General features: G+C 47.7%; 1 long non-coding RNA gene across 1 annotated transcript in view; it reads left to right on the top strand.

The window, feature by feature from the left end:
• Positions 1–18,094, top strand: part of LOC147217780 (uncharacterized) — a 124,327-nt gene that overhangs the window by 84,193 nt on the left and 22,040 nt on the right. Inside the window, exon 2 of the long non-coding RNA XR_015108869.1 lies at positions 8,355–8,395. This is a non-coding gene — a long non-coding RNA (uncharacterized LOC147217780). The remainder of the gene's footprint in view (positions 1–8,354; positions 8,396–18,094) is intronic.

The following is an 18,094-nucleotide window of genomic DNA, read 5'->3' as shown; positions in this document are numbered from 1 at the left end:
TTAGTGCGTCTTCATCTCCGATCGAGAGTCTAGACAGAGCAAAGCTTCGGCTTCGCGCCGCTATTGACCGACAGCTAGTTTATGGTTGCGGTGTTTGATGGAGCGTGCCCTGCGTCGCCGCCACGGCCAAGTGCATCACATCCAGGGAGCCGCCAAAGCTCTCATATTGAATAGATATTGGAGAAAATATACCGACCGGGGCATCGGAATCACATGCCGGAGCCCAGCGCGTGTTATGTTGCGAGTAGATAGATAGATCAATTATTGAAAGACGACATATTTGATATGATCTGAATATTAAAAATATATCAGAGGGCAAGCAACATTCGTGGCTGCCTTCAGATCTAAGCTGAGAGATGTGTGTCAAATCTCCGGAGGGATGCTCGATTCACAGGGGTCAGGGCGTTCTCCCAGTGTTTGATAAGATGCAAGAATTGTATTTATTTTTATTATTTATTTTGTTGTTCATTAAAAAAAAGAAGAGGAAAAAGCAGGAGGTAAACAACGTCTGTGGCACCTTTCAAAATGTTTATTATCGGCACGCCTCATAAATTATTATTCTTCCATATTCATAACTACAAATACATATCTGTGACCTAGAATCCATTTTATGGTATCACATCACACACACACGCACACACACACATCGCAGCGTTCTGTTTCTAAAAGATGTTGTCTTCTTTGAGTGTGCACGCGGTGGATCTGCCTCACCCTGTCACTGCTTATTATGTTTCTGGGGCAATGACAATTTGAAAATGTGTACCCGGTGCAAATACCGGCCTCTAGAAACGGCGACCCAGGTGCGACGCAAACGTTTACGCACACACGTGCCACGATGTGGCCCTCGTCCCGAAACACCTTCTCACCCCGACCCCCCCCCCCCCCGCCGGGCTGTTATTCCAATATGATGCAAATATTTTGTGATTAATGATCCCGTTGGGGTTCATCCATAACGCTTTGACCTCGGCCAAAATTGAAATTCATGCACTGGATGCGGAGTATTCTTATATTATGGCCCAATATACTTAGTCGCCATTACATTTGTTGGCGGTGGTGAGAATAAAGCGGAGGGCTTTGAGGTTTCAAATCAACAAGGCCACTCTAAGAAATGGACTTATTGGAATTGCATTATGTTGATTAGACTGAGAAATGAATACTATTTACAATGCGGCAGTGTCCAACGCCCGTGTTTCTCCCAGCTATAGGGAGGCACCGACAGTCACCCGCCATCAATTAAATCTCCTGATCTGTATATCCTGAAAGCCGGGACTTGTTGTCTTCTAATAACGCCGGTCCGTGGCAGCAGAATGTTTCATTTCCTCTCGGAGATTGCCCTCGGTAAAGCACCGGGGCTTATCGTAGCCCTGGAAAAGGACAGCGGCAACGTTGCGTTCTGATGTTTGATACCCGGATCACCCGGCGCCCGCTGCCAGCAGCGCACATCTGAGGAAGGAGCGAGTTTTATTTTTTTTTTATTTGACCCGTTATTGAATGCAGCCGCCTCCTTGGCTTTTTAATGGCAACAGTCCCGTGTTTAGAAATGAATAGTATGTGGTTAATTGCCTTTTTTTTGTTTGTTGATTTTTTTTTTTTTTTTTTTTGTGGAGGAGGGTGCCTTGCATTTTGGGAGCATATAAGCGCTCGTGCAGACGTAAATGAAAAATGGGGTCTGGGAAGGACAGGGTTGTGAGGGGGCCAAGCTGTCCCTGGCCATTCATTCTGTCTGGCCCCCCTGTCTAATTAATGGGCCACATTCATACACGTTATTGCACCAGAGGGTCTGTCACTCATTAATCATGTGACCTTCTGTGGCACAGTTAATGACCTTGAAGGAGTAGATCAGCTGGAGATGGCTGAAGCTGTGGAATTAAATTGTTTCTGGAAGTGGTCACGGTCACATCAGGCACTTTAACAGCCACTCCGCTCAGACCCTCTCTTGTTACACCTCAGCCCGAGCATCACTCAGGGGTCCGAGAGGCTCCGCCACAGGGACAGCGCCGGGCCCCGCGGGTCTACCGCCACACCGATAACACAGTGCACACTTAAAAATGAATATAAAGACTGACATTCTACCTCCTGTGTCACGGTCGCACTTTAAAAAGAGCACTTTTGAATGCCGGTAGTTATTCTTCATCACAGTTAATTCTGCGGTTTTTATCCGTTTATGTTGCAACCTTACAGATAAGGATCGAATAGGTCACTAGGGTGGTTTTATACTCAAAACAAGCGGCTCGCTCTTCTTTTATTTTTAGGGACACGGGGGCAGACACACACACGTATAACTGAGTCGCGGACGACTCTTCCGGGGTCTGCGCCGAAATAAATAAAATCGAATGGGAAGCCCGTCTCGGAATGGACTCCAGCTCGGACGGCGCCGCGAATCTTCCGGGATTCGTGATAGAATCGTTCGTAGACGTGCCGAGACGTCACATCTAAAACTTATGGTTTTGGGGAGGGGGAAAGAAATAAAACAAAATAATTCATTATGTGAACTAATAATGTGATTACACATTAATAAAATACCGTCGCTGTTGCTCTGTCAGAAGGCAAGGCTGACAGCTGCGGCGTTTTTTGCCGGAAGCTTGCGGGCCCCCGACGAACACATATTTATAATGAACTATTTTTGAATAAACCAAATCGAATCACAGAGTGTCCGCGGTTTAAACGGCGGTTAAGTCCCGGCCGCCACCTTTCCCGTAACAATCGCAGCGCCAAAATGTCGTCTTTCTTCTCGCTGACATCGAAACGGAGGGATTTTGTTTATCCCCGCCTTTGTTTATTTAACATTTTGCTCAGCGGGTGGCGGGGAGGGGGAGTTTCAGACGGATTGTTTTCGAGACAGTCCCCGCAGACGGCAAGCAAGCACTCCGCGGCTTCATCAAACAGAACCATCTTCAACTTTCCCCCCTCCGCAGCGAGCCGGGGGGGGGGGAGACGTGGCTAAGAGGAGGATCATAATGGGATGTGATTGAAAATGATCGTCATGATTTTTCATCAGAGTCTTTGACAACATGCAAGTGGCGTGTTTTTATCCAGACCCGGGCGTGAGTGAAACGGGAGGAAACACACCGATGTGTACCATCCCTTTTATTTTCCCTAACCATTGTGAGTTTTCGTCGAGTTTCGCATGTGACGGCCCTGGATTTATTTCTTTGCGTAGACGCCTCCGACACGTAAAACTCATCTTGAAATATAGAGCCGGAGCAGAAAACTCATCTTGGCACCGCTGGAAAACTTTGCACCTTTTGTGACACTCATTTTATGAAGCTGCTTCGTTTTTGACGCCGCGTCTCCTTCAACCTCCACAACCTCCCCCCCCCCAAGCTTCTCTTATAGCATGACACGGCTCTCATCTAAAATGTATCTCAGACAAAGGAGTCAGAAATCCATTGTGAGGAATGAAATGTTCTCCCTCAGCACACAGATGTCAGACCTTGGCGGGGACAATCGCTGACCTTCTGTGTTCCGCTAACAAACATGCATACGCTCAGCGGCGCCCGGACTCGGCCATTATCCTCCCTCATCCACCTTCCTCCGTCCCTGCCCACTTCCTTCCGTCTCTCTTCCCGCCATCTTTCTCCCCCCTCTCTCGCCGGCGCTGGCGTGATTAATTTTTTTCTTCTGTTCCGTAACCATGGCAATAAGGTCACTGCATATGATACTTAATTGAATCTTCCCAGTGTTTTTGCGCGCGTCTCCGGACAATAAAAATCATCCGCTGATGACTCCAAACCCCCTTTCTTCACCCCTCCTCCTCCTCCTCCTTCTCTTCTTCCTCCCGCTCCTCCCTCCTGTCCTTCTTTTCATTCGGTGCCCCATGAATTTATTCATTTGTTTCCTCGGCTACCTCTGTCGTCTGCTCCCTCTCTCTCCTCCTCGTCCTGTCATTTTACTCGCTTCCCCCCTTTCTCCACCATCATGGTTCTCCCCCTCCCTCCCTGCCTCCTGTCCTCCAGGAAGAGGAGGAACACATGTCTTCAGTATAGTGACCAGCCAAATTCCACTTCCTCTATTTTTCTAGCGGTGCATTTAGAACCACCTGCTGGAGCACCACTTTAATTGCACGCTGCCACCGACATACAGGAAGTGACCGGGGTCCTCGGCCGGACCCCTTCCCCTTCCTCCCCCCTGCAGTATTTGCATACTCAAATTAGTCTCAGGCACAATCATCGCATTGATTTCAAACAACGCTGATGACTCAAGTGCCGAAACAAAAAGTGCGTGAGTCGGGGGACAAAGCGAGGTATCCACACGGGGTCCTCTCTCAGCAGGTGCTCCGATTAATGCCCGACAAATTGGGGCGCTCACAGATCCGGACGTAAGTGGGGACACACACACACACACACACACACGCGCGCGTGCGTGCGTAAACACCAAGCTGACTGAGTCTTTGTTCGAGCGAGTATGGAAGCTAATCCACAACAAGAGGAGATGGAGGTTAACAGGGAAGAAAGGAAAAAAACCATAGCGGAGTGTGTAAAGAGTGGACCCAGGAAGACGTCACGGTCTTTCGGAGAGGCCGAGTCGGCCTCAATGGTCGCGAAGCTTTTTTACCTTTGTTCGTTTTCATATTTTCCTTTTTCTTTCCTCCTTCAAGTTTTGGCGTTCACCCCTTCCTTTAGTGGTGCGGTACAACACGTTGCAATACAAAGCTAGTGGCCCAAGCTAACGTTGTGTGTGTGTGTGTGTGTGTGTGTGTGTGTCTTGGTCAACCTGATGTACTAGCATTAGTCTAATAGGCATTAGATACGAGCGTTGCTGCAGTCTCAAAAGGGCGTTTGAGATGTTTTTTTCAAATGCAATCAAGGAAGATAAACTCCAGGAAAGAGAAAATCTGAATTTACCGCCGTTTGAATTTCTTAGATCCCTAAATAATCCGGGTGTTTTTTCGGCGCGTAACCGGGGAAGAATTCAGAGACATAAATGATGCCACTCTCTTATTTAAATTTCCCTCGAAGACAGAAATAAACATATTTAGGAAAAACAAGGCCGGAAAAATGCCACTAATCGTCAGATAATGTGAGAGTTTTGCTTTGTGTTACTGGGATCGCTCCAATGATTGTCCTCGGCCAGCTAAAGTAATACAGACCGGTTTAAAAGCTGTCTATTTAAATTTGCTGAATGCACAAACGGAGCAGGTTTTATTAGAGACCGTGTGTTTAGCTAGTAGACGTTGATTTTTTTTTTCTTTTTTCGGTCTCGAAGTAATCATTCGACTCAAATATGAGAGAGAGCGATGGGGTTGGAGACAGGGTCTTAAAAAAAGTACACATCAGATTTGACATATGCGCCATAAAATAGCCATTAGCAGTTACCTACAATATGAAGTGACAGTACATCAATAATGTCACTCTGAAAATGGGACAGGTTTGTTGCTGTCTTTAAATCATCAGAGACTCCCAGCAGCAGCAAAGCACGCAGGTACGGGGAAATGCATTAAGGGCTTGATGTTAATGGGTGCGGCGTGAGCGGTGGGCCGCGCAGGGGCCGCATCGCTCACGTCTCGCCGGGTCACGAGTCCCGGACGGGGATGGAGAATGTCATTCGCGGGCGGAATATTCACATTTTCTTTAAATGAACCCTTTAGAATATCAATATGTTCTGTTAAAAGATCCTTCCGCCGTGGACTCGCTTTAATGATTAAATTCATAAAAACACATTTATTTTGAAATGCCAGTCTTTTGAAATGCCGAGCGAAGCCTTCGCCATTCAGAACTACACAAGCGCATTCAAGTAAGCTCGGGGGATTTCGTCTGCAATCAAACTTAGCATTGCATATGAATGGAGCTATCAATGAATGGACCGCGCGCGTGTCGTCGGAAGCGGGGCGTGCTCCTTTTTCCTCAGAACCGCGCTCAATACGGAAGCGCGTGGAGGCCGCGGGATGCCCATCTGCTCCTCGCGCGCCTTCCCCGGTCGCCCCTGACTCCACCGCGCGCCGGCGTAACAGGCAGCCGTTGTAGCAACAAGTGTCTACACATTACCACGCTTGCCAGTTCCCGTCACTTGGCAGCAAGCCTGCTAAGCTGCCCGCCCCCTTATCAGAAAAAAAAAAAAGACTTGATTGTGCCAGGGGAGAGAGAGAGAGCTTAGGGAGTAGATGGTGAAAGAGGGGCAAGGAGGGGGGGGGGGGGGTTGATTTACATACCGCAGCTTAGGCGACACTCATCTGGTTTTAAACAGCTCCGGAGCAATTAAGGGTCATTAGTCCTTTTGTTTTGTCTTGTGGCACAATGTAGCGCTGACAGCATCTGGTGCGCCGAGCCCCATGTCGGGGGCGGGGAGGGGGTCGCCTGTGGGAATGTTTGTCTCCCGCCCTTCCGCCTCATTCACGCGTGCCCCTCCGCCATTGACGCAGACCCCCCACCACCAACACCACCTCCGCCCCTGTGTGTCAACAAACACTCAGCGCCGGCCTGGCACGGCGAGGGGAGACCACTTTGGCAAAGACCCAGCTCCGGAGCGTGCAGATGGTTCCTGGAGGCCCCGGCCTGTTTATCCTAATTAACCTCATCATGGAAATTTCTTTCTAATGAGATCCTCTGGCAATCGGCGGTGTTCAATTAAATCTTCTCCGTTGACACTTCAGCGGGCTCGCGCGACGGAGACGCGTCCGTCTCATACGGCGGCTCGTTTTTCGGCCCGAGATCCATATTTTCAGCGCGACGGCAGGATCGTTTTGGCAGGATGAAAAAAACCACTATGTCCCCGGAAAAAAAACAAAACAAAAACCAACGCCGTTTAATACGACGCCTTGTATTTTTTGACATCCATCCGTGAGACGATTGCATATCGCCGGCGGTATGTGTGAAGGAAATAATTCCAAACCATATCTGCCCAAGAATATATCAGCGTTCCAAAGAGCGGATTTAATCACGCAGGTATTCTAAATGAAATATAACACAGGAGGATATCATTGCCTGAAGGTCAATTGTGTGGCTGTAATGAAGGCTTGGATATATTCCTCAATATGTTGATGCCCGTGTTTTTCATTACGGCGGTTAAGCAGCCAGGTCTCTGTGAAAAGGCGTCAAAGGCACCAAAAAGACAGGTACGGTCTGGAATGTGAATGTTCACATGTTCATTTATGTGGATGTAAGGTCCCCCCGCAGTCGGTATAGAAAAACACTTACTGCTAATGTAAATAGCAAGGCGGCATAAATCAGGAGCATTGCGCAGCCCGGGAGAATATCGTGTAATAGTTATTGCAAAATGAAGTGGCATTGGGATCAATATCCCACTATATCTCACTCTGGCGTAATGGCGCAGAGGGAAGCTGGAGGCCAAGGGAGTCCGGTCCTTCCACCCCTCCACGGGCCTATAAATCTGCCCGGCCTGGAGCCCGCTTATTAAAGTGCATGCACAATTGGCAGCGGCTATCCAAAATACAAGCTTACTTACTGACCTGGAGTCGGTAGGGGACCGGGGAGGGGCGACACCCTCACCTTGTTTCATGCCCGGGGGTCAAAGGCCGGGTGAAGCAGAGGCGTCGTGTCGCGGCTCCGCACAGGAACAGGCAGGCATTAGCGATATTATCGAATCACAAGGTCGATGGCGGGACCGTGGAGCAGATGCTACCAGCTCCAGGATGTTTCTGGATTCTTTTTTTTTTTAGACTTCTTGCATTTTTTTATCGGCGTGACTCTCGCCATAAGGTGCCGCTCAACAACGTGCAACCGGCACGCATTGTCAATCCGGACGACGGTAGATTTTGTAAGAAAGGACGGAAAAATGACTTTCAGGGTCGTGATGTTGAAGACTTGTACTTGCGAACGAGTGTTGTTACTCGTGAAAAGTCTTTCTATTTTAATACAGTTGAAGAGCAATTTGAGATTTTGGATTTAATTTGCAGATAAGCCTGCTCCTTTTCTCCTTTTGATAAATACACATATAAAGGTATCTGTATTTTCCTCTCTGTGGAGATTTTTTGTTTCATTTTAATTGCGACTTTTCTGTATTTCATGCATGTATGTGCTCATCTCCGACCCTCATCTCTTACCCAAGGTCGTAATATAACCTAATAACAAACAACACATCGCCCGCGGACAGTTACGACACAACGATAAGGGGCTCCGTGCGAATTGCCGGATTATCCAGGTTTCGTCCCTTCATACATCAGAATACGTTGCATGCTAAGTTCGGCCTTGGGGAAGGATATCGTAGGCCCAGAGAGAGGGATGTCGGCAAAAAAGAAAATTGTGAATGGGAGTGGTAATAAACTGAAATGAAGAGCGAAACCCGCAGTTTACGTTGTTTTCTCCGAGATGATGTTTGAATAATATATGACCTGGGGGGTGGGGTAGGAGGGTGGGGGGCTGCCAATAATGATGCACTCTTTCCCTTTTGATTTGCAGGACTGGGACTGTGAAGGAAGCTCTCCGCCGCCGCACAGCGGGTAAGTCTTTCCCTTGACTTCTCTTAAGATGTCTTCGAGGGCACCGATAAAGAAAACAAATATGTTGATAAGAGAAAGGAGACAGGCTCCTGTGCGGCCTTGCAGTGGCAGTGAGAGTAAGAATCTGCAGGTGCTGCATGAGATCGTCATCTGGTTGCCTTGACCAGGGGAGGTTTTGGTGATGGGGTGAGGCAGGAAGTGGTTCACAACCTCCTTTAAATTTCAGGACGCGTTTTAGTTTTTTGCCAACTCCGATTTCAATTCTCCGAGCGCGGGGCGACCCGAGGAGAATTGAAATCAGGGAGACGGATTTAAGGATTTTGTCACGTTGGTCCGCCGGTGGGACGATTCAGATGATTTCTATGAATGTCTGCTCGGAACCATTTCAAACAAAACCAAAAACAGCAATTTGCGGGCCCAAATGATATCATTTAGGTAAGGCGCTTTTTCTTGTTTCCGCCTTCCACATCCTTGACGTGTGTGTGTGTGTATGTGTGTGTGTGCGTGTGTGCGTTTGACGCTCTTCCCCGATCGCAGTTTCCGTTTAATCAACGCAAAACCGGCTTTAAAAGTCGGGCCTGCTAGCCGGATTCACGTCACGTATTCGTATTTGGAGTCCGTTCCCATATTCACGCTCCATGGGGATAATGTGAAAGTAACAAGAAGAAATTTAAAAGTGTAAATTATGAACAAGACTAATAATCACACACAAACACCTCCATCTAACCCGCACTGCGGACTGTTAAGGCAGTTCAGCGGGCAAAGGCGACGTAGGTGTGCGGATCTCCTCGCCCGTGACACGGCGAGCGGAGACGGGCCGGGTCGACGCGGGTCCTGACCGCACGCCTCGAACAAACGCCAGGTGTTCGGCTCCTAACAAGATCTGATGCATGCAAATCCCATGTAAATGCGCGGCGACGGCTGACCCGTGGCCTCTACGTGGGAGGATCTGTGACCGGAGCCCGAGCCATTATTCCCCGCTAAATGAGTCGACAATAGACCGATATATTGATCTGCTCGGTGTTTCCGGCGCAAGGGTCAAGGGCCGAACGCGCACCGCCCGAGTGTCCGGTCAGGTATTGTTAGCGCCGCTGAGATTCCGTCTCTCACTCCCCGCCGCCTGCGCGCCGGCCCAACAAGTCCAGAAAGGAAAGCGATATGTTTTAATTGACGTTTTCAAATGAAACGCTGGTTTTACACGGACATCGCGTTTCGGTCTCGGAAGGATTTACCTACGTGACGGGTCACCCGCGCTGGAAAATCACGACTTTTTATTTCAGTCACTTCTTAGCTCTGGTGTGAGACACATGTTCGGTTTGCCCCGGTTTCAGCGAGGAGCACATTGCTCCGGGCTGCGCTCACAGCGCCGAGGGACAAAATGGAAACATGAGAAACACAACGGCTATATATCCAGATGGACTCTTTTCCTTTTACTCCCTCCTTGGCTCCTGACACATTCATCTATTTATTTATTTTACAGCTAGGCTCTACTTTTTTCACCTTCTCTTAAACACGCAGTCAAATGTCAATTTGCCCGTAAATTTGCCGGTGCAACGTGTAGCTAACCAGTAACAAACGTAACTTTATGCTGCATTTTGCAAAAGAATAAAACGAGTATAATGCTCAGTTTAGCTTGTAATTATTCCTGCGAGAAGAAGCTGGATGCAGTGAAGAACCGGGACAATAAAAGCTGATAACGTCTCCGCTGTGCGGCACACCTTTCACTTCCGGTGTCCGCTGTGTGTTTATAGAACGAGCACCGACTGTAGTGGAGAAACAGCAGTGCGATGACTCCAAACACAGTGGTGTTTGCCGTTTAAGCAGGGTCGGGGAACCAGGGGCAGAACACTTAAGGCCGTATGGAAAACTGCACCCACTGATAACACACAGCCTGCATTCATCAAACACAGATGAGTTGAAACTTCGATCTATTCCAACGCGTTAATTTCAGAAGTTGCATTCGCTTAAGGTTTATTATGACATTGTTCATAGTGAATTGCATTTCTTTCAATAACAAACCAAAACTGTATTTGTTTGTCTCCTTGGATTTACTTGCAGTTAGATGTTCTTCTTAATTTTTAGACCTCATGTAATAAAACTACATGTAACAAACAAAAATTTGTAACAAACAATTTAAATTTAAATTTAAATTTAATTTAATTTAATTTAATTTAATTTAATTTAATTTAATTTAATTTAATTTAATTTTAATTTTAATTTTAATCCGAGCAGAATTAAGCAAATCATTGCGGCGCCATCTATGCAGTTGAAGTTTCATGGGATGGATTTCAGGTGCAATTACAATACAATGAAATCATCGATACTATTAATAATAATGATAATATAAGGCTACTGATTCAGTTACCAATGAATCCAGACCGAAAATTTGGCACACAAAGTTCGGCGCAGGGATGTCTGGTGCTGCTTTAAAATCGCTCAAAGGACGCTGATCTGGGAGTGATAGCTGGCAAACCTTTAGAGCCAGCCCAGGACAGAGGAAATGAGCATCTTTATGAGAGAGGCCTGTAAATGCAGCATGACATAAATTCATGCAGATTCCCGCTGACATACGGAAATGAGTTGATTTGTCAGAATCGGCGATTAATAATTTTGTCGGTGGAGCTTTGCGGACTCTCAGGAATGACTATTTAGTGACCGCGGTTAGGGGCATTGTTAAAACAAAACAATGTCCATCCCAGAGACCCCCTCCCTCCCGGTTTCCCAGTTCCCCCCCGCCCTGAGGGCAGCTGCTCTCCTCTGGGTGAGCCTGGAGATTTTCTCTCCAACCGCTCCCTCTCTCTCCCTCGGATTCTTACGGAGTGACCAGTGATAAAGTAACATCTGGAAGGAACGGCGGTTTTTCTTTCCTCGTGTTTTTTCGGGGAGATCGAGGCCCCCGATAATCCGTCTCCCTCCTCATTAAAGGAGCTGAATAAACACAGGCCTCTTCCAGTTGTTCCTATGAATTTCCTCGGCAGGCGTCAGGAGACCAGAGCAGGGGCTACCGGATCAAAGCTGCCTGCAGCTCCATGTGTGCGGGGCCAGAGCGCGTTCCGGGGGCCGGGGCCCATTACCTTTCTCCTCGCGAGCCTCAGAGGCTTCCGGGTCACACGAGGGGCTGTCGGCTCCCTGGCCTGAACTCAGCAGCTGAGGAGGAGGGGGAGCAGAAAAAAAACAAAAAAAAAACAGGAAGTGACGTGAATGAAAGGAGAAAGATAGAAAACAGAAGCGCGGAGGAGGAGCGGTGTGACTGGGTTTGCTTGTTAATGAGAGATGATGTGACGGCCATTAGGTCGCTTAGTCTGCGTACCTTGAAGGGAACACTGACACAAACGTCAGCCGCCGTGATGTTTTGGTAAACTCTACCGGGCATTCCTTCGCCATAATCCCGCCGGACACCAGCCGCATCCCATAAAAACAATTATTCTTTCCCGCGACAGAGCGAGTATCTCGTACTTGGATGCAGAGCAGGCGTCTCCGTTTGCACGGGATCTTGCACCTGCACACAGAAAGTCACGGAAGAATAAATAGTCTGTGTAATTAAGTTAATAGCTGCATGATCAGTGTGTATCTGGAAATGGCCGGTGTGTGTGTATGTTTGTAAATGCACGACGCCCCCCCCCCCCCCCCCACACACACACACACGTGCGTGTGTGTCTGTGTGTGTAAACGGCCCTGTGGTCATCATAAGGCTCCCATCAGTCCCTCCATTAGTTACTGAGCTCTGGGTCTGTGCTGGAGCTTACCTGCCCTGAATACAGATTAGGAGAGCATAGGCAGCAGGCACAATGAAGACAAACATACACACACACACTCACATTACACAGCATTAACATATTATCTACTTTGACATACAATGGTTCATAATCGAATTAATTGCAACGTAACCACCTTAGTGTCTGAGACATTGCATCATATGCATGGAATAATAGCAAAATCGTTCTGAACGTTTGCGGCGGTGGGCGAGAGCGCACGTGTCCGTCGCCGGACGTGCCTGAGGAGTACTTCATCTGCCGCCGGCACATCATAGCTTACACATTCTGAAATAATGTCACACACGGCAGAGTACACACACTGTTAGCCCAGTACAAAAGCAAATACGGTCGCATACTTCTCCACCCCCCCGTCCCCGTCCCCGTCCCCGTCCCCATCCCCCCTCCCGGAGCGGCGGACTCTCGCGCTCGTGACAGGAAATCTGCAGGCAGTCATTACACTGAGCCGAGCAAACACGCTGCCGCCATGCTCGCTGATCATTTTTCACATGTGCTTCCTGCTGCTGGGCTGGAGACGCAAGCGCAGGCTGTTCCGACGCTCTGAAAAATGCAACGGTACGATTCGCATCCGGAGATAAAAAATATTCTTTAAAAATTGAAATTCAAATATAATTTTATGATAGTCAATTTTTTTTGGGGGGCGTTCGCTCTGGTCTTCAACATGTATAAGTGACCGAGTAAGGACGGCTCAATGATTAACTACAAGCTTTTAGAGAAAATACATACAAGTTGGATCTTAGAAACCAGAAAACAAATCCTCGTCGTCCGAGGTGTTTTGGGGTAAAAGGAAAACACCAGAGGAGGGGTCGCAATCCGGGTCACTCGGCCGTCAAAGATCAGGTTTTAGCCTTTGCGTCGGAGCCGCCGGAGACAAGTGCTCGGTAGTTGTAGGAGGTTGTGCGGCGGCTTCAGTGTGTCCCTCCGGTAGCAAAATGAGACCCTTGGGAGACCCGGGTCAGCATCACCCCCACCTCACCGAGACCCCTCCCTACCATCCACATTACTGTGCCATTTTAAATCACCCAGCATCTATTTCCTCCAATAAAAACTGATAACCTTTTCTGTCGAAAATCATGGCAGCTCTTGAGTGGCGGGAGCGCGGGCCCCGCTGGATGGCCTGTAATTGCGGTCCAGAAGTCCCCCCTTTTAGTTTATTTTGTGTTTTTGGATTTGATTTTTTTTTTTTTTTTTCCCCCGGTCCTCCTGCTCCTCGGCGCTTCGCGGCTGATTGCGTGCGAAGCTCGGCCCACACTCAGTAATCAGACAGGAGCCGGGGAAAGGGGGCAAAACAGCAACTCAAGGGCCTTTTATAATTGGGCGGGATTTGGAGGGCAGTGGGACTTTACACTCGGAGTCCTGGTGTGGTTGTGACAGCGGCGCCGGCTGAACAAGGAAGGTGGCGAAGCCTCCATTTTGGGTGGAGTGAATGGACGCCGTGCATAGATGTCTCTTTTTGGAAATAAAGAGCCCATTCTGTATCAGTTAATCCTAAGGGTTTTCCTTTTTTGGGGGGTTAGTTATCATCAAAAAGGCATATAGGAATGGAAAATCTCATTTTCTCTACTTCCTCGCCGGGTTCTCTTCGGTTCCACCTTCATCACCCGGACCGGACACGGCGTCGAACGTAGGAGGAAGCAATCGGAGGATCGTCCCGCACCCCTTCCCGCCGCGCTGCTGTTTAGGAAATGGCCGGCTGGAACACGGAGGTCGTGCACGTTCCTACCGAGTGTGACATTCATCATTTCATGCACTTCTCTGCATTTCCACGGCTGTGAGTGGCAGCTTGTAGCACAACCCCCAACCTAGATCTGTAGTATAACAGATTCTTTCTGTCGGAGTAACCACAGAGAGAAAGAGACTTAAATTATTAACATTCATCTTTACAGCTGGCGTGAATTGCATCTTGAATAAAATAAATCCACACCGTGCCATTACGCACCATATCCTTTTTTTTTTTTTTTTTTTGTGACTTGAAGTGGAACTAAATTATAGAACAGTTCCACACACAGCAAAAAATATCCCGTTATCTTGACTTAACCCGGGTGGTCGATCTGCGGTTGGAGTGAGGCCGTGACGCTGCGGGACGACAAGGCACGAACACACACACACACATGCATACACTTCATGCGCGACCGCTCGCCTGATTCGGTGCTTTTATGATATGGTTTAATCTCACAAATTTCACAAATTAAAAATTGCACTTTTAAATCCCTGCATGCTCTGTTTTTTAGTATCTCCACTCTTTATATAAATTATTTATTTATTCATATTCCTATATAAAACCAGAGTAACTCCAGTGGTGTTACCAAGACACTTGCTGAAGTCACATCCTGGATTTCATTTTAATATTTGTAAATGATCTAAATTCAACATATTCCGGAAACAAACTTTTTTTTTTTTTTTTGAATAAGGTGCGAATAAAGCTGGATATTAACTGAACGCTGGCCACGGGAGTCCTCGGAGGTCCTCTGTTCAGAGCGGTGCGCCTTCTGCCGAAGGGTTTCCTGTGTGAATGAAAGAACGCATGGATGTACATCTCTATGTGATGTGTGAATGAAAGGCTGCATGGTTGTATGTCTCTATATGAGAAACTGAATGTTTTTATGTGTCTATATGATGCCTGATTGAGGAAGAGAATGGTCGTGTGTCTCTCTGAGGCCCTGTGATGAACTGGCGACCAGTCCAGGGTGAATCACACTTCTCGACAAATTTGGGGAAATGAATGAATCCATGTATTTCTTTGCACCATCACTTACTTGACTTTTAATGCAAAGTGATGATTAGTGACAATCCAAGTTCCTCGATTGATGTTTTCAGTGTAAATAGGAAATGCGGGCAACGTCTGAATGTGTGTTTATTCTTTTTCCATGTTAAAACACGCGGGTAGAAAGTCGGTCCGAGTCCCGGCAGCTGTCATTTAACGATGGCGCGTCGCTTCTTGTTCAATCTCTGGCGCCAGTTTGTTGTCTGATGTGATGAACACACCCTGATGTACGATGAGCATGTTACACCAGAGTCGATGCAAATGTTTGTATTTCATCCGCCCCCATGTGTACATACTGTACGTGCCCAGTGGTTAGAAACAGAAGGGGTCAGATTTATCGCCGGTACTTTTAATTTAGGCCTCTTCGTAAATGAGCTGGACAGGTAATGAGCACAATAACTTGGAGATTCACGTTGAACGGGAGATCGTCAACGGACGCGAGCAGATTAGAAGCCGAAGTTGGAGTGCGAGCCGACCGCGCTCACACCGAGAGCTGCATTTCCAGCGAGGCTTCGCAAGAGGGTCGGCAGAAGCGTGACAGTTTTTGCGACAAGGAAGAGCAAATAACACGTTCCGTTTGTACGCTCGGGCTCGCCTCGCCTCGCCTCGCCTGCAGTGAAAGTTTTCTTATGAATGGTGCAATCTAGATTATAGGTTTCGTGCAGGAACAGAAGAAATGTCCAACATTGTAAGCAGACTTCCAATCACATGTTGAAAGGAAACATTCTCTCCGCCTGCCTTTCATGTTTCACTATCAATTTCTCTTCTTTTTTTCTTCTTCACTTGAAATGGCTTTCTATGTGTACACGCCTGAATTATTTTATTTTATTTCACATTTGATGTCACTTGGCAGTTCGGCTATTCGATTGACTCATATCTACAGAATGATTATTACGTTCGGTTGTCATCGGAGGGAAGCAGTATGTACCGATTAGGCGTTCGGGCGCGGGCTGAGTAAATTGGATATCAAATGAAAATAGGTGTTTTTTTCTGCAGAAATAGCAAGATGACAACGTGAACCCGGATTTGAGAGAGACGCGGCACAATATAAATTTTAGTTTTCATTCATTTGCACTTATCACATTAGACTGGTAAAATCACCTTATGGACCGAATAATTTTGCCAACGTCACTACGGCATCCCCTCATCGCGGCGTCGTCTTCAGCGGCCGGCCCGCCTTTAGCCCCTCCCGTCGGATCCGCACACCGCCAGCGCTGAAAAAAAAGCATCAAATCATGAAGGGCGACCTCTCCTGGAGTCATCTGTCGTCGTAAAACTTGCCTTATAACCGGCAGCTATTCATTTCCACCATTATAAAGAGGTTTAGCCGATTATGGAATATGAGTAGTTTAAGGCCTGTTGTTTCTCTGGGCTCCGTCCCTGTCCCCGTCTGCTTCCTGTTTCTGCTTGGAATATTGAACATATACTTTATATCTCGCCGCCTGCGACGGAGGCTTACTTGATAAGCCTCCACCTAAAAGTAAGCAACATGATCTTATTGAACAAGCAGCCACTGCTGGGACTGCGTCCGGATCCCGAATGGCGAATGAGAAGGAAGATACATTTCAAATCATCATTCTCTACTTCATTTGACGGGATTTGCTCTGAAAGCGCATTCATTTTGATTTAACGGACGTTGCATCGTTGTTTGCTTTTAAATCTCCATGCAATCTTCCACCCCCCACCGTGAAAACCACATATGATGAACTCCCATCATCGTAACCTCCTCCGCCAATCCTACGCTTGTCTATGTATTCCCGTTTTTGTGTTACCGTATGTTTGTGTGTACGTTTCCTTAATTGCATTAAGAGGATGACGCACTTTCTTACTCTGTTTAAGCTCACTTTAATTGCCTCTGAACGGTGCGCCGGGGGAAGCAGGGACTGATGGCACAAGGCGGTCATGCAATTAGCTATCTTTCATAAGACGCTTCGGGGAAACGAGAGGGCTCCAATTCATGGTGGAATTTGGCAAACAATACAACAAATGCATCCCGGTGCCGCTGCTGTGGTGGCATCTTGATGGAATGACATTTAATTTATTAAAGAATCAGACATTCGGAGTGGGGTGGAGTGGGGTGGGGGTGGGGTTCTGTAAGGCGCGGGTCAAAGAGATGCAGAGGGTTGGGGGGGGTGTAATAAAAGCAAAAAGTGTGCATGGAGACACAGAGATATATGTGAGGTGCAAATGAAAAATGAGAAGGGAAAGATATTGTTGGGGAGATAGGAGAAGGGGTGAGGAGAGAATGGCTGAGGGAGATCACTGTGGAGGTGTGTGTGCATATGTGTGTGTGCGTGTGTGTGTGTGTGTGTGCGCCCTGGTGAATTCTCACTTTAGTTTGGACAGAAAGCAGCGGCGGCAACAATATGGCTCCAGAAACACGGTGTTAGTGCTGCGGCGGTGGCGGCAGGGGGGTATGAGAGCCGTGTTATCCAGAGCGACGGCCAGATTGCGTGAAAAAACATGAAAAGGACTCGTTGCTGTCAAATAACCGTGAAGAAATAATGCAAACTTATTGTTATTGTTGTTGTTTATTTGTTTGTTTTCCGTGCGACCATTCACATCACGTCACCGAGCGCCGTCCTGAGTCTGCAGTCCATAAAATCTTTACAGATATCATTGTTTTGCTTTGTTCACATTTTTCCGGTTTATCTGATGCAGACGGACAATAACCCTTCTGAGTAGCTCTTAAAACACGATATTAGTTTTGGATACTTCATCTGGATCCGGGGCCCCGGTGCAGCCGGGCCCGGCGAGGCCAAGCCGGCATGTTTTCCTGCGTATGAATTTCTAAGTATAAGGCATGAAATGAATGATGTCATGCATTAGGTTAATGGCATTGTTGCCACGCGAATCCCAGGCTTTTAATGCCACACAATGCGAGAGGTAGCCAGAGCCGCTGGGGTGCAGCGCTCGCCATCTCCTCCGCCTGCCCCTCCTTTTCCTTCTCCCGCTCCTTGTACTCATTTCTCCGTGCTCTTTTCCTCCTTTTTCATTTTTCTACGATCCCCGCTTTACACCCAAACACCCCCATCCTCCCCCCATCTTGGACAACGTCTCTCTGTCTCTTACTGTCTCTCCTGTTCCTCCCCTCTCTCTCTCTCTCTCTCTCCCTTTCTCATCCCAACTCAATTCTCCCCATACCTCCCTCCACTCTTCTTC

This window comes from Fistularia commersonii, chromosome 27 (assembly GCF_037954325.1).
Source record: "Fistularia commersonii isolate RoL2024-O1a breed Wild chromosome 27, RoL_Fcom_v1.0, whole genome shotgun sequence".
Classification (NCBI taxonomy): domain Eukaryota; kingdom Metazoa; phylum Chordata; class Actinopteri; order Syngnathiformes; family Fistulariidae; genus Fistularia; species Fistularia commersonii.
Note: the sequence above shows the minus strand (reverse complement) of the source record. Positions and strands in the feature narration are given on the sequence as shown.